The 27,571-nt window shown below is 36.8% G+C and overlaps 1 long non-coding RNA gene across 2 annotated transcripts in view; it reads right to left on the bottom strand.

Moving 5' to 3' along the window:
• The window catches only part of LOC107195287, a 393,810-nt gene that overhangs the window by 119,507 nt on the left and 246,732 nt on the right, over nt 1-27,571 (bottom strand). For both annotated transcript variants that reach the window (XR_001516387.2, XR_003044644.1), the window contains exon 5: nt 10,580-10,657. This is a non-coding gene — a long non-coding RNA (uncharacterized LOC107195287). The remainder of the gene's footprint in view (nt 1-10,579; nt 10,658-27,571) is intronic.

Raw genomic sequence — 27,571 nt, 5'->3', positions numbered from 1 at the left:
AGATCACTCTGACTCACACCAGTTTCTGCCTCCTCTGAATCCATAGCCATATCTATACCTCTTGGTTGGTCATGAATCGTGCATTGCTTTGATCAGCAAGTACATGGGCTCTGAGCCAAAGATTAGGTTTGAATTTAGCTCCTACCTCCTACAAGCTGTGTGAACTTGAGCAAGCCACATAACTTCTCTGACTCTGTTTCTTCAGCTATAAAATGGGTACAATATCGCTTACTTCATAAAGATGCTATAAAATTATGTAAGATATTACACCTAACAAGTCAAATGGTCAATAAGCACATGGAAAGATGCTCAGTACCACTAGTCATTAGGGAAATTATGGAAATGCAAATCAAAACCACAATAAGGTATCTGTTCATACCCACTAGGATGATTATAAATTTTTTTAAAGGAAATAAAGGTTGGCAAGGATGTAGACAAATTGGACCCTTCATAAATTGCAGGTGGGAATGTAAAATTATGTGGCTACTATAGAAAAAAGTCTGGCCCTTCTTCACAACAAAGTTAAACGTAGTTACATACGACTCAGTAATTCTACTGCTAGTAGAATTCATTTCAAGAAAAATAAAAACATATGTTCACACAAAAACCTGTACATGAATGTTCATAGCAGCATTATTCATAATAGCCAAAAAGTAGAAACAACACAAATGTCAATTAACTGAAGAATGAATACTCAAAAGTGGTATATCCATGTAATGGAATATTATTTAGCCATGAAAAGGAATGAAGTACTGACATGCTACAGCATAGATGAACCTTGAAAACATTATGCTAAGTGAAAGAAGTCAGACAAAGGCCTTATGTTACATAATTCCATTTATATGAAATGTCTAAAATATGCAAATCCATAAATCTAAAGAAAAATAAACAAAACAGAGACTAACTGATACAGAGAATAAACTGATTATTGCCAGATGGGAGGATGTTTGGAGGGACAGGTAAGAAAGGTAAAGGATTAAGAAGTACAAATTGGTAGTTACAAAATAGCCACAGGGATGTAAAGTACAGTAGAAGGAATACAGTCAACAACACTGTCACAATCATGACTAAACTAAACTAATCGGTGGGGAGAGAGAATCATTTCGTAAATTATATTGATGTCTAACCACTATGCTGTACACTTGAAAAAAGATAAAATGATATTAAATGTCAACTCTAATGTTTTTAAAAAAAGCCAATCCATAAAGAAAACAGATTAGTGATTTCAGAGGATGGCGGTGGGGGGTGAGGAATGAGGAGGTGACTGCAACAGGTACAAAATTTTCGGGGGGTGGTGATGAAACTGAACAGTGCAATTCTAATTTGGATGTTCTAGGACTAGAAAGTAGTGATAGCTGCACAACATTGGGAATGTACTAAAAACCACAAAATTGTACACTTTCAAATGGTGAAAATTATGGCATACAAATTCTATCTCAAAAAATAAAAATTAAAAAGAGAAAAGTGTGACATATAGTGTCTGACTTACAGATACTGAGTAATTTGCTAAGTTTCCCCTTGCCCCTCATTAAAAGTGGTGAAAGTAGGATTCAAAATCAAGTCATTCTGATACAAAGACCCTGATTTTTAGCACCTCACTAATTTTTCACTAACATATGCTGAAGCAGAGGGCTACTGGAAAGCAGAAATAGTAAAATAAGTCCTTCTAATGGTTCTGCTATTTTGACTAAAAAGTTGTTTATTCAATCATATGATCAGTTGACGGTGATTAAAGAAAAGAGTTATTCATATTTTTTGTTCAACTAAATGAATCTATGGAGACCATATTAATAGACCCAGCCAAATACACAAAAGACTATAATGATAACTTAGAGGAGAGAGTAAAAAAAATCAGGAAAGGCATGAAAAATATTAACACTGCTTTTGCCTAAACACAACATTGTGAGCATTGTTTTTGCCAAAGAGATAATGAAAGGAGTTAATAAAATCAAATTAAACTTAACAGAAAATTGGTTTGACAAATAATCCTCAACTAGAGACTGTGTATTAAAAGCAAGGATTAAAAGGAAACAGTGCCAATCACGATGTACTAAATCAGGCACACACAGCTTCACGACCCTTATATGCCACTTTCTCAGCCAAATAATCTTGGCCAAGTTACTTCATTTTACAACCATGCAAATCCTCACTTCTTTAAAATGACTTTTTCTCTTCTTCTCCTTGATTCAAACTGGCCTTGTGCTCACTTGCTTCTTTTCTTCCCTTATCCTTCTGCATACTGCATGGACACTCCCTTTTAACCATTAAGCCCTTCAGTCAGCATCCAACAGTCTTAGGAACAAAGCCTCAGGTCTGTTAACCACAGAAACAGAGCTTTGGTCAAACTAAAGATAACATCGTGCTGCTCCACACCCATGAAGGCGAAATGACCCTACCAGCATCCCCTTGAAACTAGACATAATGATGCCATGACTGACATCAGGACCTGATGCAATGATCACTGTCTCTTAGCCCTGACCAATTAGTAGAGCCCATGACCTCAACTCTCCAAGCTACCATGACTAAGGAGTTTTCTCCTATGTAACCTATCCCTTAGAGCAGCAGTCTCCAACCTTTTTGGCACCGGGGACTGGTGCTCATATGATAATCTAACGCCTGATGATCCAAGGTGGAGCTGAGGTGGTGATGCTAGCACTGGGGAGAGGCTGCAAATACAGATGAAGTTTCCCTCGCTTGCTCACCTCCCACCTCCTACTGTGTGGCCTGGTTCCTAACAGGTCATGGACCAGACGGTTAGGGACCGCTTTCCTAGAGGCCCCCTAGGTCTTTGGGCACTAGCTCACTTGTGTCTCCAGGGCTGGCGACATTTCCTTAAATAAATCTCTACTTTCTTTGCTGCAAAATTCTGTCCATGTCTCTTTTGGTTTTGACACGTGCAGGCAAAATGAACCCTGAGTGTGGTAACTATTTCTCCAATCATCTTTTTTCCTCTATTGTAAAATACAGAAAATAAAAAATTTCCTCACAAGGTCACCATTGTTCTATAAAGGGCAGCAAGTAGGAATCCTAAATGGTAGCTCTGATTATTAATTATTATTTGGGACAGGTACAATGAAACCACTCAACATTCAAGTGGCCGTCAAATGACAAGACCTACTTTCAAAGGGAGAGCAGTTTCCCTTTGTCAAATACAAGGCCCTGAATTTATAAAGATCCCCTAAATCTTCTGTAATTTGGAATTTTTTATTCGTAATTTAAAAGACTCACAAAAAAATGGTCTTTGTTTACCCTTGATGGAAAAAAAAACATAATATAGAGAAAAATGTGGTTTCCTTTCAATATGGTAGACTAAGCTTACGTAGCAAATCCTCCACTTCCCACCACGAATAATTAGAAATATTTTTTAAATTATTCTCTCATGAAGATTTCAGGCTCAGACAGTTTTAGAAAGGAATTTAACAAATGTTCTGGGCATAATTAAATTATAATTTATATAAAGAGTTTTAAAGATTAAAAGAAGACAACTACCCAACAGACTTTATGAGACTAGGACATTTTAATACCAAAACGAGAAAAAGATAGTAATAGAAAAGAAAATTACTGACCAACCTAATTTACATATATAGATATAAAATTCCTAAATAAAATATCCATTAGTTGAATCCAGCATTATTTTCAATCTAATAAATCATGCTCACACAGGGTTTGTTCCAGGAATGTAAGATGTTTTCAATGTCATATCTTTTAAAAAATCACAACATTAACGGAATAACAGGGTTGGGGGACATATAATCATCTCAATGCATGCAGAAAAAGCATTAGATAATACTTTATGCATTTTCCTAATAAAAGTTTTTACCAAACAAGGAATAGCAAGAAAAATTCCTATTCTGATAAAAGATACCTCTCAAAAACATATAGCAAATACAATACTTAATGACAAAACTTTAGAAACATTCTCATTAAATTCGAGAATGAGACTGAGATTTTCATCATAATTTCTGTGATTATTTTACTGAAGGTCTTAACCAATGGACTACAACAGGGGAAAAAAACTGGTATAAGGATTAGAAATTTCTGACATTTGTTCATGATTTTTCTACATAGGAAATTAAAAGAAAAAATTCGAACTACCAGAACTGATAAGACAATTTTATATTCAGCAGCATTACTATATATAAAATCAACTATAAAAATCAATAAGTATTTATGCCTTATCAATAATCACTTCATAATTATAAGAGGAAAACTATTACCATTTAAAATCATAATAAAAATCAAGAAATAAATCTAATAAAATGTTTAGTACCTTATGGAGAAACTTTTCAAATGTTATTGAAGGTCACCAAAAAGAGCTGAATAAATGATTAGGTTTGTGGATGAAGGATTTAAATATTTTTATATGAAAATTTACTCTAAATTAGCCTATAAAATTCAAGACTATTAACCAAACAATTTGTCCTGAAAAAATAACCATTAAGCATATGGCATTAGTACATAAAGAGATCAATGAATAGTACAGAGAGCCTAGAAACAAACTAAAGCATTTGGCAACTTAAAATATATTAAATATAACTTCATTAATCTGAAGGCAAAGTAAGATTATTTAATAAATGGCATTTCCATTTGGAAAAAATAAAACTAAATCTGTATTCCACACTACACACAAAAATTGCTGATGGTTTAGAGACCTAACTGTTAAGAAAAATAATGAGATCTATTTGAAGAAATATAAGAGGAAGTCTTTTTGACCCTGGGATCAGAAAGGATTAAACAAGACAAAAAAAAAAAAAAGCACAGTTAATGAAGGAAACAATTGTTAAGGCTGACAATGTTAAAATTTTTAAATTAAAAGTGCCATAAAGAAATTTAGAAGATAAATAGCTAAGAGGAGTAACAACACAGAATAAGGATTAGTGAAAAGAATTTAGGTGAATGTCTACAAATTATTAAGAAAATAAAAAGTAGCAAATGACATAAAGAGGAAATCAGAACAACCAATGACCATGTAAAAAATGTACAATCTCACTCACATGAAGGAAATTAAGGTTATATGGCATAATTTCTCACATAGTTCAGATTAATGAAATCAAAAGGTATAATAATATCAAATGTTGGTGAGGATGTGGGAAAACAGACAGGATTATACATTATTATAAGTACATCAGACACCAATTTGGTATTATCTAGTGATGTTTAAAATAGGTATAATTTATGACTCACTAATTCTGGTTCTTGGTGTATACCGCACAGCAACACTTGCACATGTGTACCAGATAGTTCATCCAAGGTCATTTATTGGAGCAAAGTTTGTAATGAGAAAAAATTGCCTTCAACAACCTAAATGTTCAACAATAGAAAAACTGATAAATTATGGTACCTTCATAGATTGAATACTACATAGAGATTTATATAGTATATAGCATTTCACAATGCTCTGATTTAAATGAAGTAACTAGATCTATATAGATGGATACATTTCAAAACCATAATGTTGAATGAAAAGAAAAGTTACAAAATGACAACAAATACAGTAAGTTAGAGTTTGTATAAATTAAAACACACAAATCAATACCATATAACATTTATTGCTGTATATAGCCAAAAATGTATATAGCCAAAAAAAATACAGATAGGAAGGCATTCCAAATAGTATTGCCTCTAGTGATAAAAAAAAAAAAAGAAATGTAGTGAGAAGGTCTAATACAGTATATTAATTGAAGAATAAGTAGAGAGAGAAGATGAAGCAGAAGAAATATTTGAACAGATGATGGATGAGGATTTTCCAAAACTGAAGAAAGATAGCAATATGGAGATTCAAGAAACAAACTCAATGAACCTCAGTCTGCTTAGAATATAGAAGTTGCAAAAGGCACCTGTTCCTTACAGTAACAACACAAAAATCAGAAAAATTGCAAGTTCATGACTTTTCTGGAACCTATCAGAAAGATAAGTTTGCAAGGCAACAAATCTGAAAACAAGGAGAGGCAGGCTTTGGCAGGAGAAGATAAGACACAAGAAGTTGCCTACATGGAACAGACAGAGCCAGACAGGAGAAGAAGAATTAAGTTGGAATTGTCCGTCAATTGATAAAGGCCAAGTGAGCACTAGTGAGAATGTGTAGAGCTCCCTGGGGCCACAAATACAGGGGCAGTTTATATGACACAGCTGTAGTTTCTTCACAAATCTCACTGGACACATGCAAAAAACTGGTGAGCATCTTGAGAGGGCATCCCTTTTGGTACAGATCTGGGGAAGGGGAATAGTGGCCAAATCTAAACGAAAAAGAAAACCAAAATAGTTCCATAACTACCAAATAAATTGAATTCATAATTTAAAATATACCCACAAAGACATCTATCAAACATTTATGGAAATGTAATACTAATCTTTTATCAACTTCTCCAAAGAATAGCATAAGAGGGAAAATTTCCAAATGCATTTGATTGATTATGCCTTGATATAAAACCTGGCTAGGATGGAATGAGAAAGGAAAATTTAAGCAAATCTAACTCATTAATATAAGAACTTTTTTTAAACTTCATATAGTCAATATATAAAAGGAGTAAAAATTATAACCAAATTAAGGTTTATTCTAATAACACAAGTTTGGCTTAATTTTTTTTTAAATACCCAATTTTAATTTTGATTAACATACCATGGTTTTGTAAAATGTTAACATTACAAGAAGCTCGTGAAGGCATATGAAAACACTTTGTACCATCTTTCCAAATCTTCTATAAATCTAAAATCCTTCTAAAATACAAACTATAAAAAATCAATACAGTTTCTCACATTAACATGATAGAGAAAAATATGTATTTTAATAGTTGTGAGAGAGCTATTCAATGCAATTTAAAATTCATTTATGATTTTAAAAAACTTAGCAACCTAAGAATAGAAATGTAACTTCCTTTATCTAATAAAAAAATAACTTTATAAAGGCTAATAGCAACTTAAAAGTTAATTATTGAAACTCTCCCTTTGAGACTGGGAGTAAGGCAAGGATGCTCACTGTCACTTTCATAGTTCACATTGTACAGGTGGTCCTAGCTATTACAGTAAGGCAAGAAAGCGATGTAAACCATGAAGAGATTGTAAAGAAGGAAATAAGACAGTCATTATCCATGAATCATATGACTGTGTATGGAGAAAATCTAAATTATAGATAAATTATTATAGTGTACCAGTGAATTTTGCCATATTACCAGACATAAAAAAATTATTTGTTTTCTATATATAAGAAACAAAGTTAATTTTTTTAAAAAACCTAGAAATATATCTAACAAAAGATGTACAAGACTTCTCTGCAGAAAAGCTAAAAATAATTTAGAACAATTAATGAAAAATAAACTATGTTCATGGAAGTCTCAATACTGTCAAGATGGTACTTCTCATTAAACTGATCTCTGTATTCAAATTAATTTCAATCTAAATCCCAAGAGGTTAACTTGTGGGATTTGAGAGGCAGACTTCACATTATACATAAAAATGCAAAGAATTGGCATTAGTTGAAACACTCTTGAAGAACAAGACAGAATAACTCAATCCACTGGGTATAAAGACAGTATAAAACTACGATTTTTTTTTTAAGTTTATTGGGGTAACATTAGTTAATACGATTATATAATTTTCAGGTGTACATTATAATTTGACATCTATATACTCTATTGTATGATTACCACCCAGAGTCCAGTTTCCTTCAGCTGCCATATATTTGATCCCCTTTACCCACTTCACCCTCCTCCAAACTCCCTATATTTGACCCTTTACCCTGTCTATCTCTTCCCTCTTCCCCCATCCCCCACCTTCTGGTAACCACTAGTCCATTGTCCATGTCCCCAAGTCTCTGTTTGTCCTGTTCATTTGTTGTTAAGCTACGATTTTCAATAAAGTGGTGTATTGATTCGAACATAGATCAATAGATCAATGAACTAGAATAAGAAGCCTCCTGTGAACCACATCAAAATCCTCTCGGCTCCACCTTTAACTCCAGTGTGCTACTGCAACAACAAGTCGCCTGTGCACCCACGCTGCACCTTGCTTTGGACCCACACTGCCTACCTCTCTCCTGCTCTGGGACTGCTCTGAAGGGATGCCCATATTCAGAACTCACACATGTTCCACCTAGAGGTACATGGGGATTAACAACCACGAAGCCAACCTTCAACCTTGGTCACTGAAGGTACCAATAGAAAAATGTCTCTTCCTTTCGTTCCTGGAGTGTTCTGGGTTGCATTTCATGAGGCTACTAAAAAGGTAAGAACTCCAATGACCTATAGCAGTGGCCAATTCAATTACACATCCTTGTATTGGCTTCCTCTGTTTTCTTGTTTTGCTTACCCTGTCTTGTACTTCTGCTACTTGGAGTGCCCAAATAAGCAAACCCCATTGAACCTTTGCCTTGAGGCTCTGATTTCAGGAAAACCTAGTTGAAGACAGTGGCACTGTTGAACAATGGGGTAAGAATGGCTTTTGTAGTGTTATGATGCTGGCACAATTAGATATCCACACAGAAATAATAAAATTTGACCCTTCCTTATACATCATTTTAAAAAATCAATTTTAGATAGATTATAGATCTAAATGTTAGAGGCAAAACAATAAAACTTTCAGAAGATAATGTGGGAGAATATCTTCAGCACCTCAGGGTAGGAGAAGACTTTTAAAGAACATATCACGGCCGTAAAATAAAAATTTGATAAATCTGACTACATCAAGATTAAGAACATCTGTTCAGCAAAAGACATCATCAAGAGAATGAAAATGCAAGGCCGAGAGTAAGAGAAAATACTTGCAACACATTTAACCAATAAGGGGCTTACATCCAGAATATAAAATGTAAGTTTTATAAATCAATAAGGAAAAGATAGGGGGGAAAAAAAAAACAGTAGAAAAGTCAAGAAGAGAGCTGAACAGTCACTTTAACAAAGAAGCAATCCAAGTGGCTACCAAACATATGAAAATGAGCTCATGATGCGTACCACTTATACGCATCCACCCGATTGGCTAAAAATGTTTAAACTGACAATCCCAACTGTAGGCAAGGAGAACAGGGGGACTCGCAAATTTTGCTGACAGAGTGTATACTGATACCACCTGTTAGGAAAATTGGGCAGTTTTTACTTAAACTGAACATATGTATTACCCGTGACCTAGTAATTCCACTCCTAGAAATATATCCATCAAAAATGCATATACACACGCACCAAAGGAAATGGACAAGCATGTTCACAAAAGCATTATGCATTAGGCCAAAATTAGAAACAACCCAAATGTTTATCAACAGTAAAGTGGACAAATCTATCCCTTTGTATTCACACAACAGGGAACAATGATGAAAATTAAAGAACTGCAGCTATCCACAACATGAATGTCACAAACGTGATGCTGTAAAAGAAGTCAGACGCAGGTATCTGTATGGACATGGTTAATTAAAATTCCAAAACAGCCAGAACCATAGTGTTTACAGATATATACTTTGTGTTAAAAATATAAAATAAAAAAAAAAACAATAAAGTGATTGTCATACAGCCAGAATTAATGGGTACCCTTAAGGGGAAGAGGGAGTTGTTTTTGAGTCAGGTCACTTTGGGGGGTTCATGGGTGCAGGCAACACTGCTTTTGATCTGGATTACAGTTATACAGACAATGACATGATAATAATCCATTAAGCCATATGTTTATATTTTTATTTGTTTTTTCTTAAGTGTGTAATGTGTCACAGTAGAAAAACTTTAAGAGAGGGATGCACATAGTCCTAACACAGTGGGTTTTCACTTAATTTTAACTCTCATTGTTATTATGAAGAGAAAGTTTAACGAGCAGCCTAAAGCTAAGGCATGAGAACTGAAAAGGCTTTAGTCATAAAAATGCCTCACCATAGTCCATATGGCAGGACTTTCAAAATTCCTTTATACACTTGATGACATTTTTGATGAGGAGTGGCTCAAAATAGTCAGGAGACTTTTCCAAGGGCAGAAAACTACTAAATGCCTTTAATGAGACTTGAATTCAAGGCTTCTCCTTTGGGTCACAGTCCACTCTAGGAAGTGGACTGTGAGGAGGAATAAAAAACTACAGGCAGAGTAATTAAGAGAGTAGGAAGTGCTGCCATTGGGCTTTGCCTATTCAGCCCTAAGAAATGGTTGTTTAGGTTTTTGACTCTGTTCACTAGTGTGTGTGTGATTTTTCTTTGTTTTCTCAGTAGATGCTCTTGCTAAGGCCATTTAACTAAGCAGAAAGCAAAAATGGGAAAAGGCTATGATCATTTGCCACAAGAGAAGTTTTTCTTTCTTGGAGTCCTGGCTGCTTGAACCTGTGTTAGTACTAAGGTGAGTTCATGTTGAATTCTCAATTTCTGTTTACCTCTTTTAATGACATCTACTGCTGAAAAATAATCACCCTCCAAAGCTTTGGGTACTGGAACTCGCTCTCTGAGAGACCTCTTAAGAAACTGCTATATTTCAGCTATGAATAAATTACCCATCATGAATGTACTTCAACCCCGGAATAATGGGATATGCCCTCGCCCCTTTAGATTACATCAGTGTAACTACACAGATGCTAATTGTAATACTCTGTTATTTGCACACAGAATCAAGGGGCAATGTCCTACCTTAAGAGTTTAATGGCTCTAAAGCAGCAAGACGCAGATTTTGTTATCCCACTCTGGCTTTTCAGCAGCTGGTGGCCTCTGTAGGAAAATGCAAAAGCAGAGTAGTTAAAGCTTGGATATGTTAGCATTTACACACCTGCTAATTAAATCAAAGGGAAAAAACCTCATCTTCCCAGCTGAAAATCTTTGAACCTCGGAGCACACCCCAGGCATGGGCGGAGCGCACTGCGCACCTCATGTGGAACAGCGCTGTCCCAAAGAAATGTAATGTGAGCCGAAATTGAGAGCAACCTATGTAATTTTAAATTTTCTAGTAAAAATAAACGGGTGAAATTAATTGCAATGATACATTTAGGCAATATAGCTAAAATATTATCTTTTCAATATATAATCAACATAAAAAATGTTGAGATACTTTACATTCCTATTTTTATATTAAAATCCAATGTGTATTTTAAACTTATAAGCTAGAGGAAGAAAAAATTTTTTCCTCTGCCTTCTTAGGTTGAGTAAATGAGACCTACAAATTAAACTGACAAATGACAATTAACAGAAGAAAGGTACACCAATTTTCTTTTTTCCTTTTTGTATTTTATTTATTTATTACATTTTATTTTTCCTCCTTCCCACCCTCCCCCCCCCAATTTTCTTTGATGTTAATATTTTACTTTTTACATGCGCAGAGGCCTTCAGAGGAAAGACATGAAGATCCTAAAAGCTGGTTAGGCCTAGGGTCTTAAGAACATTTTAACAAAGGGTGATAAATCGTGGAGAAGTGGCTGGACCTAAGAAAAGGAGTTTGGCTGGGCATGGTAAATTGTAGGGAGGTAAGTGTATGGAGGAAACTGAAGATAAGGGCTATCTTAGTAAGATTTGTTTGTGCCGACCCATCACCATGCCGACTTTTTGTCTCCAGTAGTAATGGCTGTTCTCCTCCTCCAGCTACAGGGAGGGGAGGAGGAACATCCTCACAAGGGGAAATTTACACCCAGCTTTTAGGCAGATGGGGGAAGGCAGAGAGCTCTCTGCATCTGTAATTTCTCAACTGTCTTCAGCTCAAAATCATCTCTATGCCAAAGTGGCATATTTTGGGGTGGCGTAGTCGGAACCTCTTCACAGCAGATCCCAGTTTGGACTCGATATATTTCACCTGCGCAATAGCCACATGTTACTAGTGGCTACTGTGCTGGACAGCGCTGACCTAGCGCTTCTTGTTGTTTCTGATAGAGCAGCTTCCCCAAGTGCAAAGCTAGGATTTAAATTAGGCTATGAGCATAAAGTGCTTACATAACCTCAAAAACATGGTAAGCTCCAGTAAATGGTAGCTATTATTATTGCTATTGTTGTTGCTCTTGGGTTGAATACTTTTGGCTTGTTTTCTATAAAAGTCCACATTTTAATTTTTATACCCTTCTTTGGTCCACATGCATGAAATATCAAAATCTTATTACATATAGCATTTGTAAATGCCATGCACATTGTTACATTTAATCACAGCTTTAATGACATAGATGCCTCACATTTTAGTCGTTTTTATCATATGTCTGATTTTACCACATCTGCATACCACCTGTACTATTATTTCAGACTTGTCTTCAAAGTTTCTTTAGACTGAACATTTGGGATTTTACCCTCATCCTGAGAAAACATAGCTCTGAAATAAGTAGTTTGATATTCTAGATATATAATTTTCTTAATGTTAAAATAAATGCATAATTTTAAAAAATGTCCTTGTGCCTCTTCTGAAGATATCATATATGCGAAAATAGTATGCCTACCATATTTTGAGGAAAAAGCTATATAATCAGTATTTACATAGTAGCCCATCCTGGCTCCACTATCCTTAAGCTTCATGGCCTTGGCAGATTACTTAAGTCCTCCAACCATTAGTTGTCTTATTTATAAAATGAGATTGTCAGGGGATTTTGAGTATTAGATGAGATAATGCATACAAAGTTTTAGCAGTCCCTGGTTTTGTTGAGTGCCTTGATAAGGAAACATTAGCTCTATCTTTATTATAAGTGATATATTATCTTCACAAGACTCCACTAAAGAAACCAAGGATCATTATTTCTACTTTATAGATAAGAAAACCATCCCTGATAACTTGTCCAGGGTTAATGGGCAAGTTTGTAGCAAAGTTGGACTCAAAGTCAGGTCTTTGAAGGCACGTTCATTGCTACGTCCACTAAACTACATTTGCTGTGATGGAAAATATGTGTCTATTTTAATCATTGCTACCTACCAAAAAAGGAATCTTCCCCCTGGCAAAATAATTGAGTGGAGGAAATCAGAGAGACTTATCTTTCTTGACCATCAATAAGTATTTCTGGAGACCCTTGAGGATGCAAAGCCCTTTTCACCAAGAAGATACAATTTCCACTGCTCCCTTAGCTGACCACAGAACAGGTCTCTGTGGAATTCATTCTTAGAGCAAACACTTGAATGTACATTACAGTGAAGCTATCGTTTCAAGTTGGGCTACCTATCACCAGGCAAATTAAGAATCTGAACAACTTTTCAGGCAATGTGGTTCTGGTGCCTAAAATAGCTTGATATGTCAGGTTGGAGGAAGGAGGTGGAATGTGCTTCTGGAATTTAATTTTCAAGTCGAGGTCTAAATTCTTTGTTTCACTCTGTGAAATTGTCAAGGCACGCAGCCTTGGTGTCTTTCACAGAGTAAGGGCAGATTCTGCCTTTCAACAGACCCAAGAAACTTTTCAAGGCAAATTTAAGTTAGAAAATCATGCCAGGAAATACTTCTCCCGATAATATGCAGCTTTAAAAAACTGTGGGTCTTGTTCATAAAGATTAAAGAACTGCCATGATCAATGCCACATTTTCTCTGTTTTTCTTCTCTAGGAAGATTTCTATAATTAAACAAAAGTAGGTTATGGATTACGACCAATCACAATCCATATTTCCAAAAGAGACCTACTTATAAAAGTATAAAAGAATAGAATCTATAGCACATAATTTAATTTTTAATATAATATTTTTTAAGAAGCATTTTATATATATTTGCCATTTCCCCAACAAAAATGCAAATCTATTGAGGCACATATTTTAGGAAAGTCTATTGTTGAGTGAAAAAAAATGAAGATTCCAAAAATGGCTTATTCTGTGTGATCCTGTTTCTATATAACAACATCTTAAACTTATCTATTTTATCTATACATCTCTATCTATCTGAACAAGATTATATCAAAATGTTAATGTGCACCCCTGGGAGGGGGCAGATTTTTTTTTTTTTCATATAGTTTTGTATTCTAACTTAAACAATGCAAATGTGTTACTTGTAGTATGTTGTTCAAACTATTTAGCATTTTGGCTGCTTGGTGACTTGTGGATAGCCAGCTCTTACAGGGAAAATAAGGCCGAAGGAGGATGCTCAACACTCCATGAAACCCCATGGTGCAGCACATTTCTGGGAGAAAGAGTTCTATGCACATCTCCATCTTAAGCAAGACTCCAGGAGAAACAAATTGGGTACTACCAGCAAGCTATTCATTAACCAAGAGTTAGGGTGGTCTGACTGATGCAATTCCTGTGACCTAATAATCAGATGTGGGCTTTCAACCTAGCCTAGTGACATGAGAATGTTTCCTCACCCAATATAATGAGGACAATGTTTCTGTTATACAGGACTGACTATGTGAGGATGAGGTAAGGTACTGTGGGATGCCCAGACCAATACTTGGAACAGAGTCGAGGTGTTTAATGAGCAGGAGCCGCCTGCAGCTAGGCCCAGGCATGGTCCCTCCTCAACCCCAGAGGAGACATTAACTTCAAATCCCTAAAGTACCTCTCCCTCCACCAGTTTGAAATTCTCAAAGGTGACTGCTGAGCCTGGAGTTCCTGTTAGGATCCTAGAGACTGCAAACAAGAAAAAGAAGAATCAGTCAGGAAAACTAACTTAGTCTTAGACATAAAGGTCAAGAGCTAGAAAGCTGAATTTATTTTGTTCACAGTGAGAAAATTAAAATTTTGATAACAGAATCCAAAAATGAGCACTAAAACTGGATAATGCAAATCCATTGAGGAGAAAGTAATTGTCTTAGAAAGAAGAAAATTCTCCATAATAATAGCTAGGCTTAGAGAGGCTAATTTATCCAAATTCACATAGGTAAGAAAGGGTGATAGTGGGATTTAAAGTAAGTTTGATTCCATCATCTTCCTTTTCTTATTACAGTTATAAAATCCTCAGGTTTGAAATGAATGTTAGAGGCTATCTATTTAGTCAGTTTCCTCATGTCTAAGAGGGTACAAAAAAATAGTAGCTCAAGGGTTCCCTATAAACTTGAATTTTAGATAAACAACGAATATTTTTAGTATTTGACCACAGACATATTTATACTAAAAAAAAAAAAAATTTGTTTTTCTGAAATTTAAATTTAATGGGTATCCTTTATTTTATCTGGCAACCCGAAATATGATGTCAGCTCAGCATTCTACATAAGATCTAGTCAAAATAATAGATTTTCTTGGAATGTTGAAAGGTGTAATTCAAGGCAAAGGAATGATGACATTTTATAGTTTTTAAACCATAAAACATTTGTCACGCACTCTACACTTGACTAATAACTTCTTTTGATTTCAGTTCTCCCAAACTAAAACTCAAAGAAATTATGCTACTTGCTCAATGTCACACAGCTGGTAGGTTAAAAAAATCTGACATTGAAATCTCGATCATCCAATGGTGCTGGCACTCTTACTATTATTGCTAGTAATGGAAAAGGTAACTATATTTTATTAAGTGCTTCTTATATTGTCTCCCAAGGGCTATGGTTAGACTCTGTACATCACCTCCCCCTTCATGTGAAGACGAACTGCACAGAAAAGCTTCTCACTGAATACTGTTTAGAACCTTCCTTCCCAAAAATTCATCCCTAAATGTCAAACTAATAACAAGCTAAACTGAGTAGTAGCACATTTTAAGTTAATACAAAAGTTGACAAATTCCTGGGAAGTTGCTTGGAGAGCCATTGTCTATAAATATTTACAACATGTGTCTCCTCTGTTAGGCTTTGAGATGCTTGAGAAGGAAGAACACATATTGGCCACCACTGTATCATCCTTCATTGAGCCTGGAGCCAGAATTTGCAAAGAGGAAGGATTCAAACAAATGTTCACTAAATAAATAAACAAATGAATGAGCAGAAGTCTTGACAGTATCAATTTAAGATTCTAGAAGAGGTAAGAAGACAACTTATTTTTTGTGTGTGGTTTTTTGTTTTTGTTTTTTTTGGTAAATGATTTAAAACTATCATAGAGAGGTTTTTAAGAAAAGAAATAGATCAATCGGCAAGTAGTGTTAATCTATAGAGCAAGCCTTGTTCCTCTAAACTGTTGCTTGAAAATACATTGTTAGAGAAGGGGGAAAGCAGAGGAAAGAGCTGAAAGTCTTCCTTTAATCAAGCAGTATTATGGTTCTTCAGCAGGCAACTCGCTTTATTGTGCAGCCTACAAAATACATAGAGAGTGATCCCAGAAAGATCCCATCTGCCAGTACTGGCACAGAAAGTTTTGTTGTTAAGAGACTGTGTTTGATTAATAGTAAGTACTAGGACATGGCTGAACTGAGGGGGACTATCAACAAAGCTTACCAGTAATCTAGTGACAGAGTGTTTAATAGAGGAAAGGAAAAGGAAGAAACAAGTACCAGGAAAAGAAAGAAAGATATTCAGAAACAGTCAAGAGGGTGAGTTATAGTCCCATGTTTACAACCTGCTAGGAACAGAATTTGATGAGGTTCTTCTCTCCCTGGGCCTGTTTTTTTATCTGTAAAATAAAGGTATTAGACTGATCTATTTCCCTGGATCTACAGGGTATCATCATTAAGTGGTATGCCAAAGGAAAAAAAAAAAATTCATTTCTGTGGTTAATTAAATTTGGGGAAATGCAGGAGTAAGCAAAACAAAATGGGTTTATTTCAGAATTTTTAGTGCATTTGGAGTTCAAATGTGCTTTCTTTTTTCACCTTTAGAAGGGGAAAATAGCACCTACCCCATAAAGTTCTTGTGAGGATTAAATGAATCAGTTTTAAGAGCTAAATGGATGTTAGCTTTCATTATTATGGCTATCACCATCATCATCATCATTATTATTAGTCTCGTAAGTGGAGGAGGGGGCTATAGAATATAACATCATCCAGAGACATGTCTTATTTACTTATTAATTTATTTGTGGAATATCTCATTGGGGGCTAACATTCTTCATTATACCATCTGAGAAATCCTGACCTAAGGACGCTTCTGTCTTTGATACCCTATGACTCCACGGTAAATTAACTCCTAAATACAGGCTGCTTCACCCTTAGCAAGAGTGCTAAAGCCCAAAATAAGCCCACAAATTTGTTGAATGAACAAACAAATGAATGAATTTTTTTAAGCTGAGAACCTACAAAGTCTACTCAATTCACAGGCCCAGACTGTAGCCCTGCCTCTCAGCCAGAAGAGTTTTTCAGAGCCTGTGGTTTTGATATTCCAAAAGGGAAATAAGAAATTCAATATATCTGCAAATGCTCAGTGCCATCCCCTCCTAGGCTAATTTGCCCATAATCATCCAAGACATTAGCTGCTTCATTCATTCACTCATTTATTCATTCATTCAGCAAATATCTACAAAACTTCCCTTATGTTCCAAGCATTGTTCCAGCAATGAGGAGATTACCATGATGAATCATTCATAGTGCAGGCCTTCACAGTAATTAGTCTCCTTGAGGAGAAAAAATATGTAGAGTAATGGCAATTTAAGATGAGTAGTGCTGAGAGCAGCAACAGTTTAATGCAATAACAGATTACAGTAGCTTTAAGAAGCAGGAACATCTTCGGGAGAAAAGCAAGTGGCATTTAAAGTGGACCATGGAGGACCCAGGCATGTGGACATTTCAGGCAGGAGGAATTCATGGGCAAAGAATCAACACCACATCATACCAATAACGTATATCATATGTAACCATGCGGCACAGCCTAAGAGTGTGTTAACTCTTCGAAATATAACCCAGCTCTGCTACATGCCGTTTCACTTGCATTAAACAAGTAGCCTCTCCTATTTTCCTTACTATTTCTAAAATGTAAATATTAATGTGAGATGAGTAAGCAATAGTAATGGTTAACGTTTAGCCCTTGCAGAGTACCAGGCACTATTTTAAGCCCTTTGTACACATTGGTTCATTTAATCTCCATAACACATTTCTCAGGGGATGTAATTTGACCAAATTAAAGACCCAGGCCAAATCCTAATCATAGTACTCTGATCTCTATTTCGCCAGTGAAGAAACTGAAGCCCAGCAAAGAACCTCGATGGCTCAAGGTCACACAGGTAGTAAATGGCAGAGCTGGGGCTCGGACTTAAGATCGCCTGATTCACCAACCTGTGCTCTGAAGGTCCGTGCAGGCTCTCGTAACAAACAACTGCACCTGCAGCAAATGTGTCTAAAATAACTGACTGTTTTAATCATTTACATAGATTAACTCACTTAGTCCTTACAAAGACCCTATGAAATAGAAATGAGAAAAGTGAAACATAGAGTCACACAGCTAGGAACTAGTACACCTGAAGTTTGGATGCTTGCTGTGAGGCTTCTAAGTCTGAGCTCTTAACCACGACATTACACTCCTTCTGTTACAAAAAAGGGGAAGACCTGGGCAGGGGCGAGCATTCTAAGCACTCAGAACCCCTCTTCCTTCAGAAGATACTTTAAATGATCTAAATTTCAAGGGTTACACGTCTACGGTGCAAAGTGTTCCACTGGGAATTACTCCTCTCCTGATGTGAATCATTCATATCGTCACTGCATGAACTGAGGAGGAGTTGGGGAAGGATTTCATTAAATGAACGATGTGGAACTTTCTGTATGTTCAAACTGACTTTGTCTATGTCCTTATAGAAGGGATTTTCACTGTTTAAAATAGGGGCAGGTGTACGCGGTATGCAATTGTGTTTGTGAGTAAACACACTAGAAAAAGAAGTGGAAGGAGCTATGAAAAATATGATAGCCAAGTTAAAAGACACACCTTAAAATTAGGGTTTCCAAAGCTTAAATAAAATAAATCCTGTGGAGCCTTTTTATTTCCACCATTCCATGTTCTGTAACCTTCTTTTTAATGGTAGCTATCATCTCAAATGTCGTGGGCATTTTCTTAAGCTAAAAATGATCATTAGCTTTTAGAATGAAACACCAATAACTGTCTGATAATCTGTCTCAGTTAAGCTATTTTTTGGTGCTCTCTTTCACTGGTTTTTACTCAGACTATGAAAAATGTCTAGCAGGTGGACTCTCTGCTGAAACTGAAGGAATGATGTATTTGGGCTAATTGCTTTGTGCAAGAATTGGTTAGGAAATACTAACTCGTGTTAAACAGCAAAGAAAGTGTACAATTAAGGACAACTGAATAGGAATTAAAGAGCAGAAAAAGATTATAGTGAGTCTCAGCTTATAGCACGAAAATAAGAACTCCCTACTCTACAGCCAATCTCTGCTTCCTTGTTTCGTACCCCTGAGTCTTTTTCAATTACCTATAGGTCATGGAAAAACAAAAAATCAAATCTATCACCCATCTTTTACTTTCATTTGAAGCTGCAATATGAGGTTGTTATTGGTAAATAAAATAGGTCGTTTAAAAAGTTTGTTAGGTATATAGTACATATAAAATATTTATTCAATGTATTATTATTAAAAATTCCTGAGGATTACTATGTGCCAGGCATTATGCCAGTTTAAATAACATTAACTCATTCAGTCCTCACAATTTATAAGGATGAGTGGTATTAACCAATGAGGAAAACATGGCTCAAAGAGGTTAAGTAATTTATCAAAGGTCATACAGATGATCAGTGGTGAGGCAGATTCCAGCCCATGGCCCTCTGACCAAAAACCTGTTCTCTTAATGGCCACTCTGCATGCCAGTTTTACCTGTTGTTATTTCTCCAGGCTTAAGCAAGTCTCTTGAAACAGCAAAGAAACCTGATAATGGCTACATTATTATCTGATAGTTGCATAAAGTGGTGCCTCTCAAGCTGGAATTTCTGGAACATGGAAAGGGCCTAGGGCTCTGAAGCCATGGGGTTTTAAATGGTGTCGCTTCCTGGAATATTAAAACTAGTCCACTGGTAATTAAAAACACTTGTACATAAAAATACAAATTATGGAGTAAAATTCACAGCAATTTTTTAAGGTAAAACATGATGAGGATTCAAAAAAATTGGGGGTTGAGCCACATTTCTCATGCCCGGAAGCCTGACTCAATCTAGTCGCTGTCACACCTGAGCCCACCTGGCATCCCCTCTTCTCCTGGTGGTAGCACTGTGATTGTCCTTTAGGAGCCACTCTGAGTGACTGAGCGGTTGACCCCATTCCTGGTTCTGATGGAAGCCTGTGTTCCAGGCCTGAGCAATGGGACCCAATTGGAGATAATTAGAAAAGAGACTTTTTTTGTCTGGACTTGAAGCTGGGAGGATGACTGCCTGGAGCTGCTTTGAGCCATCTGGCCACTATGTGAACAGAGCCTGCCTGAGAATGACGCCAACATGGAGCAAATCGGGCCAAGAGATGGAGCACGACCAAATCCTGCCGAAGCTGTTTGAGCCCTGGCCATCCTTGAGGCGAACTCCTGAACTCATTAGTCATGCAAGTCAGTAAAAAAATTTTTTTGAGTAAACATGTTTGTGCTGTCACTTGCAGCCGAAAATATCCTAATACAATGTCTAGCAATTCCTTCGATCCTTACAGAAACCCAGATGTCAAGCTGCTGGCCACAAGATGGAGGAGAAAATCCATACCTGGTGATAGTTTTCCATGAATCAAGTTCACCTGCACATCATGGGAGAGAAAGGATCAGAACCTCAGAAAAAGGAGATGCTCATGGATATGAACAGCCAGGACCCGACTCACACAGCTACATAAATCAAGCAATGAAATAAAAATGATGTATTGAGAAAATGGGCAGGAATCCCAGAATAAATAATTCTTTCTGTTCCCATCATAATGTGATGGTGGATATGCCTGGGTAGGAATGACCTACACAATGAGACAAAGAAGAGAATAAATGTGATTTAACCTACCCTCTAAGAAAATCATTTGCCATTTTAGCAAAAAGAGAAATTTTAGGTGCAATGCGCACATATGTGTATTTATACACACCTGCTCTATTCTTCAAAAATCCTGAGTCTAATATTGGCTATAGTTTTATTTATTGTGTCTCCTGATTATCAAATACCAATGTCAAAGAAACTCAGAGTCTGAAGTCTAGATCTCACCTCCACCCATTATTGCCATGTGGTCTTGAGAAGTCATTCCCACATTTGGCCACGACATAATGATTTTGGCTTCTTTCCCAAATTCAATACTCTCATCACCTTTGCCAAACCAGTCTCCCCTTTCCTCTGTGCTCATACTTCCAGATACTTCCGAGCTGGCTCTTCCATCTATACCTGTCTCAATCTTGCCTCCCTTTTAGCATCTATTCCAAGTCCTACCAACTCTGCAAAGTCCTCCCTACTGTCACGGTTTGCATTTATCTATTCCTTCTGAATTTTCAGAGCACAGAATATCAAGTGTGTTTAAAATGTCATATAGTCTAATCCCACCCCCTTCCCACAAATCCGTATTTAGCCACTGCAAACTCAAATGCCTACAGGGGGCCTGAAATTCATATAAAAGCATGAGGAGTATGAGGTGTAAGACACTAGGGCAAAGGTATATAATTGAAAGTGACACCTGCCTGGTTACCATGATTTCTAAAATATTACACATACATAATAGCCAAATCGAATGCAAATGCAACTATGTCAGATCGATGGACTACTTTTGTAGACCCTGACTTACAGCATCTCATTCATGACATGATCACAAATCCCAAGTGAAAATTACAGCTATGTGAAGCATGCTATTTCCTGTCCTGTATTTCAGCTCTATTAGAAATCACTCTTTATGGATTAATACCTGGAGTCGCTGCTACATTAGGAAACACTCAACTCTCTCAAATCTCTTGTACTGTCCCACAATTATTTCAAATGCAATATTAGTCTTATTCCGCAAATGAAAGCTCCTTGAGATCAGGACACAAGCCATTATATGGCACACAGGGTTGCATTAGAGAGTGATTTCCTTTATGTGACTCATGTACTCTACCCCTGACCATAAGAACATCTTGTTTGAAGAGAATTTCTTTGGAGGCCTATTATAGAAAATGACAAATGAAGCAGTGAAGCAATTAAATCCAAAATGGTCACCCACAGGATGTGGGAGAGGATCTCTCATTTCACCCAGAAATGTTGATTGTAGTATGATTTTTGTTTTGTTTTGGTGTGTCTGCAAAGTGAAAATCCTTCAAGCATTCATCACCCAGCAATTACAAAAAAATGTTGCAATTAAGTTTTCTTTTTTTCCAAGCTGATAAGTGTCAGGAGAAGAAAAATAAACCACATTAAATCCACTTAGGCAAGGCAGATTCAAAAAAATAAACTTAAATGAACCAAAATTATGTTAACGGTTCTCAGTTTCTGTCGGTAAGTACAGAAATCATGAGTATTTGACCAGTTTTCCTATTATTTCATGTACAAAGTTTTTTCACCTATGCTATCCACCAGGTTAGTTCCTGCTATCTCTTGAGTGAGGATCTTTGAGGTCAAGGCAGCCAATCCACACAGAGAATGCAGAGCCCAGAAGCCTCCAACGTCCCCGGTGAGTGACCAAGGGAGAGCACACTCACCCTCTGCTGCTGAAAATGGAATGAAGGAAATTTTAGGTCTTCATAAACTCTTTTAATGGGACCATGCCTGGACCAGAGTTGACAATTCAGTACTGATCTGCAAATGAGTGTTGAATGAGCACATACTTTCCTCGCTTAGTTAAATTTTACAGTAGTTCTCCAAAAGGAAAACAAAACAGAGGTAGAGGATGTAGTAATTGATAAACAAATGACATTTATTGTACTGTGGAATATAAATGAGAGTTGTCATTATTTTGTTAAAGTTGTATATACATACATGTGTTTGTGCTAATGAGTTTACTCAATAAAAAAAGAAATTTGCCCCAAAACATCTTATCTCTTCTGCATGAGCTCATTAATGTCAAGAAATTAAGCTTGATGCTCTGGGGAAAGAATATGGAGATATTTAGGCTATTAATGATAATAAAAATAACAATAACAATATTTATCAAGTATGAATTATGTTCAAAGAACTTTACATGTAGTTTTGTAATTAATCGTCCTAACAACCATTTGAAACAACAAATATTATACTTCATTTTACAGGTGAGAAAATGAGGCACAGATAGATTAAGTATCTTACCCACTATTTAATAATATAATTATTAAATTATTTTATAATTATTAAGTAGTGGAGTTGAGATATGAATTCAGGCAACCTAGATCAGAGATAGCTAATATAAACATTCTATTTTTCTAAATCTCATCTTTGTTGCATCTCCTGGTTCCCCAATGAACTGCTTTCATGGGACACGTGGGTTTTTTTTTTTCTCCTCTTTAATTCCCCCACACACACACACACATACACACACACTTGTGTTCTTTAAATAGCAACTATCTTAAATTCACAAATTAGCTTCTCCAAAACTGTCTTCCAGGGTACACAACTGTTCTGTCCAATATAATTTATTAGCAGCACAATTTATCCAATTACATTTTGGAAACTTGGACATAAGGCCAAACAGGTTGCCCTACTGCAGGACCCCTCAGAGCCTTGAACACGCCAACGCGCACTGTATTTAAAACAAAATGTAAACTCTTTGTAGGTGGCGATGCCTATCAGACCCATCACGATCTGGCTTCTGCAGACCTTCCCAAATCCAGCTGCTGCACTCGCCTCCAATCCCCATGCTCTAACCACACTTCCACACCCTCGGTTCTTCCCACCGGCCAACCTGTTCGCTGCCACAGTCTTCCCTCGCACTTGTTGCTCTTTTCATGTCTGACTCCTCCTCCCTCCCACCTTTCAGGTCTCAGCGGAAATGTCAGTTCCTTCAGAAAGGCTTTCCCACTGGCCTATCTGAAACCCATCCCAGTTGTCCTTATCCTATTACCTTTTTTATTTCCTTCACACATCTGTTCATTTATTTATTTACTTGATTATTGATTATTCGCCCTTTTCTAAATAAGAGGCTCATGAAGACACCAGTTCCAGAAGGACAGGGAGCTATCATTTTGTGCTGGATCCCCATGACTAAGAACAATCCCTGACACATCGAGATGTTCAGTAAATGTCTGTTAAATGAATGAATAAATCTCGAAGAAGTAGACCCAACTTACTCCATTTTCTAAATCAATCTGACCACGCCACTCCCCCGTTCCGTTTTTTATATTATTTCATATTATTTTCAGGTGTATAGAACAACAGTTAGACGTTTATATAATTTATGAAGTGATCCCCCGATTACCTCTTCCCCTTCTTAATATCAGCATATCTCACTGAAAGCTTCTATTCCATGGAACACAGTATGTAAAAAGCAAAACTAAACCATTACTCAAAATAAAGGAAAATTTAACTTAATCTATCTGTGGCCTACCTTAAAATAGCTGTTCATTAAAATTAATGTTGTGGGATATTTCTGATGAAATTTTTAAATGTAACTAATTAGTATAATTATGTTCCATTAGATTAATTTAAATATGTCTAGCGCTTTTTATAATTAAAGAATATAGGATTTTCTATCCTCAAAGGACAAATAACTTTAAAAGTGTTTTTAAATATAAATGGACTTACTGAAATTCCTGAATGCCCTTGTGTGTTAGCCCAGGTCCTCTGAGAAAAAGACACGCTAATGGAGGTTGTGGGTAGAACTGCATCTCTCCAAAAGGTGTTAAAGTACTAACCCTCCGGACCTGTGGCAGTGATCTTCTCTGGAAGTAGTATCTTCACAGATAACCAAATTAAGATGAGGTGATCAGGATGGGCCCTAATCTAATATGACTATGTCCTCAGAAAAAGAAGAAATTTAGACACAATGAAAGACATGTACGGCAGAAAGATGATGTAAAAACACAGAGAAAAGACTATTTACAATTCAAAGAACACCCGAGGCTGCCACGAGCTAGGAGAGAAGCCTGGAACAGATTCTCCCTCACTGCCCTCGGAAGGAACCAATCCTGCCAATCCCTTGATCTTGGACTTCTAACCCTCCAAAAATGTGAATGAATAAATTTATTTTTAAGCCACCCAGTCTATGGTATAGAGATCCTCAAATATGTTGTAGGAACTTAACTCTTGTTTATATCAATCAGCCTATGATAAAATTGGTTTTGTTATACATCATTTTCTTTATAGTCACAAAACCCCTGTTAACGCAACCCTGGAAAACTAACACAATAAATCAGACCTGTAAGAGATTAATTAGAAAATTACCTGTGAAGGAAAATGAGAATGGTGTAAAAAAAGGCTGGGGAAGCCATCAGAGTGTCACGCAGGTATGTCCCTTGTGAACCAGAGAAGGAAGATTTTTTTGGAAAGAGGGAGGGTGGGGAGGTTGGTTAAGTGGAAGAGTTTTAGACTGCATTTCAATTCTAAGAAAATTTGGCAAAGCAGACTGGGAAGTCCTTGAACCTAAGTTGCCCATCAGAGAAGTCCTATGTGTCCCAAGAACAGGCATGCTTTAGTGTCTTTGCCATGCTCAGTCACTGGCTGGGAGTGTCCCATGGGAAGTGTGACTATAGCACCAACGCAGTGATAAGTTTCAGAGCATGGCAATGGGGACAGTCAGAGATCTGAGTGATGTATTTTCACTCCCTCCACACTCTTGCCTTGCATGTGTCGCAGAGCTCTTGCTGAAAGCTGAGCTAGAAGAGATTTTGGAATTCTTCTAAGGAAGTTTCCATTTACACAGTAGTTAAGAGCTTGCCTCCCCAGATTAGACAGGACCTGGGTGTTAGTTCCAGTGCTGCTGCTTACCAGCTGTGTAATCTTACTCAGTTAATTAGTCTCTTTGGTCCTCAGTTCTTTCTTCTGTAAAGTGGGAATAATAATAACAACAACAACAACAACAACAACAACTACTCAAAGGTCATTATGAGTTTTTAATCAAATAATATAAGTGCTCATCACAGTTTCTGGGACATCATTAGCAAATAATACAAAGTAGTGCATGGTTATGAACTGTTATTTTTATCATAATCAATGCAGGAAACATTTTTGAAGTTTAGTTTGTGTGTTTGTTTTGCCTGCCCTTCATTACTTTACCTCTTTTTAAAAAATAATGGAACTAGTCTTTCCTACATAGTTATTGATTGGTCCTTCACCACATTCCTACTTTTGGGACAGTTGCAAATACTAGAGATAACCAATTAAAAGATCTCATTCCCCTGACACCATCAGGCATGGTGCTGTGCCCCAAGTGGGTCTAATTACACTCATCCTCTCTACCCAAGGGAAGAGGCTCTCTTTCCACAAGGGCTGTAAACTGTGGAATGTTGATGCTCTAAATGTCTCTGCATAAGCTGGGTTCTGCTTACCCCCAGCTACTACAGCAGCTGGGGCCACTCTTACCTTGTCTACCACCACCCTGCCACATGGGCCTTCTTTCAGCCCCTCAGATGTCATAAGTTCTATCCTGATTGAAGTCAATGTCTAGAATGCCCTCTCCTCTTCCTCCATCCACTTCCGTATTTGGTCAGTTCATCCTTCAAATCATGGCTTAAAAACCCTTTCTTTAGAGAGGTCTTATACCCTCCTTGAAGTCTCTAAAGCATTACTAAATCAACATGTCCAAATCCAAATCCATGAGCATCCCCTCAAACCTGGTCCTCTATTCCTGTGAACAGTTCCACAAACCACAGAGCTACACAATCTAGAATCACCAGTCTTGACCTGTCAATGACAATCATGCCTACCCAATGAGGTGAGCCATCTGAGAGCCGAAGATGCAGAGCTCTGGCTCCAGCTGTGACTGGACTTGCTGGATAAGTGAGCCAGTGCATCTGCTCTGCTACTTAAGCTAGTTTGAGTTTCCATTACTGCAGCCAAAACAGTCCACGCTAATTTATGATCATTATCATCACCATTCATGTTTGTTATTATTGTTCTCTGTTTATAAAAAGAGCAATGTATACATAAAAACTCATTGGCATACCGTGGGGTAGGCCTGGTGACAAGTCAGACCTTCGTCCAGATAAATGGGTTTAGAAGCTGGAACATCAGAGGTGAGCTTTCTCATGCAGGTTTCACTGCCCTTAACCTTCAGCAGTACTCATTTTTCACATTCACCAAAACCATTTCACTAAACTTTGAGTACTCCATTCATCCATCCACCTAGGTTGTCACTGGGAATGATTTAGAAAGATTACATATCTCTGTGTCTTTCCATTGTCCTTAGAATGAAACCGACTCTAGCATGTGATCCCAGGGCAGCATGAACTAGGAGCACCATAGCATTAAGTCCAGTTTCTACTGGGGGTAAATACAGTCTGGGGAAGCTGGGTGGAACTCACAGCCTAGGCTGAGCCCACCAGCATGCTCAGTTATCCGGGCCACAGTGACTGGCTCAGTGATGGGCATGTAACCCCAGCTTCACCAGTCAGCTTGAGAATCACAAGATTTTCTGCTGAGGGTAAATGAATAAATGTGAAACCCCAGGAACTTATAACATTACCCTAAGGTCAGTCAGTCTCAGAATGAAGTTGAACCTAAAGGAAGGAAGAACAGAAATGGAGATTTGGACCACTACCACATTGCCAGGATACTAGTTCAAGCCTCCCCTGGAGCCAGATATTCCTGGACTTTTTGGCTACTTAAATCAATAAATTCCTTTATAGTTTAAGCCTGTGTCACGGGGTTTTCTATAACTTGCAACTAAAGCATCCTAAGAGATTTATTTTTATATACATATTTTTTCTGCAAAAAGAGTCAAAATTTCCATCAGATTCTCAAAATATCTATGATCTCGAAGAAATATTTTAACATTTGGACCCAAGAATTTCTAAGGTTTGTTACAACATTAGCATTCTGTGATTTTTCCTATTCATTTTAAATTTCAAG

Source organism: Pteropus alecto, unplaced genomic scaffold, assembly GCF_000325575.1.
Source record: "Pteropus alecto unplaced genomic scaffold, ASM32557v1 scaffold40, whole genome shotgun sequence".
NCBI lineage: Eukaryota > Metazoa > Chordata > Mammalia > Chiroptera > Pteropodidae > Pteropus > Pteropus alecto.
Note: the sequence above shows the minus strand (reverse complement) of the source record. Positions and strands in the feature narration are given on the sequence as shown.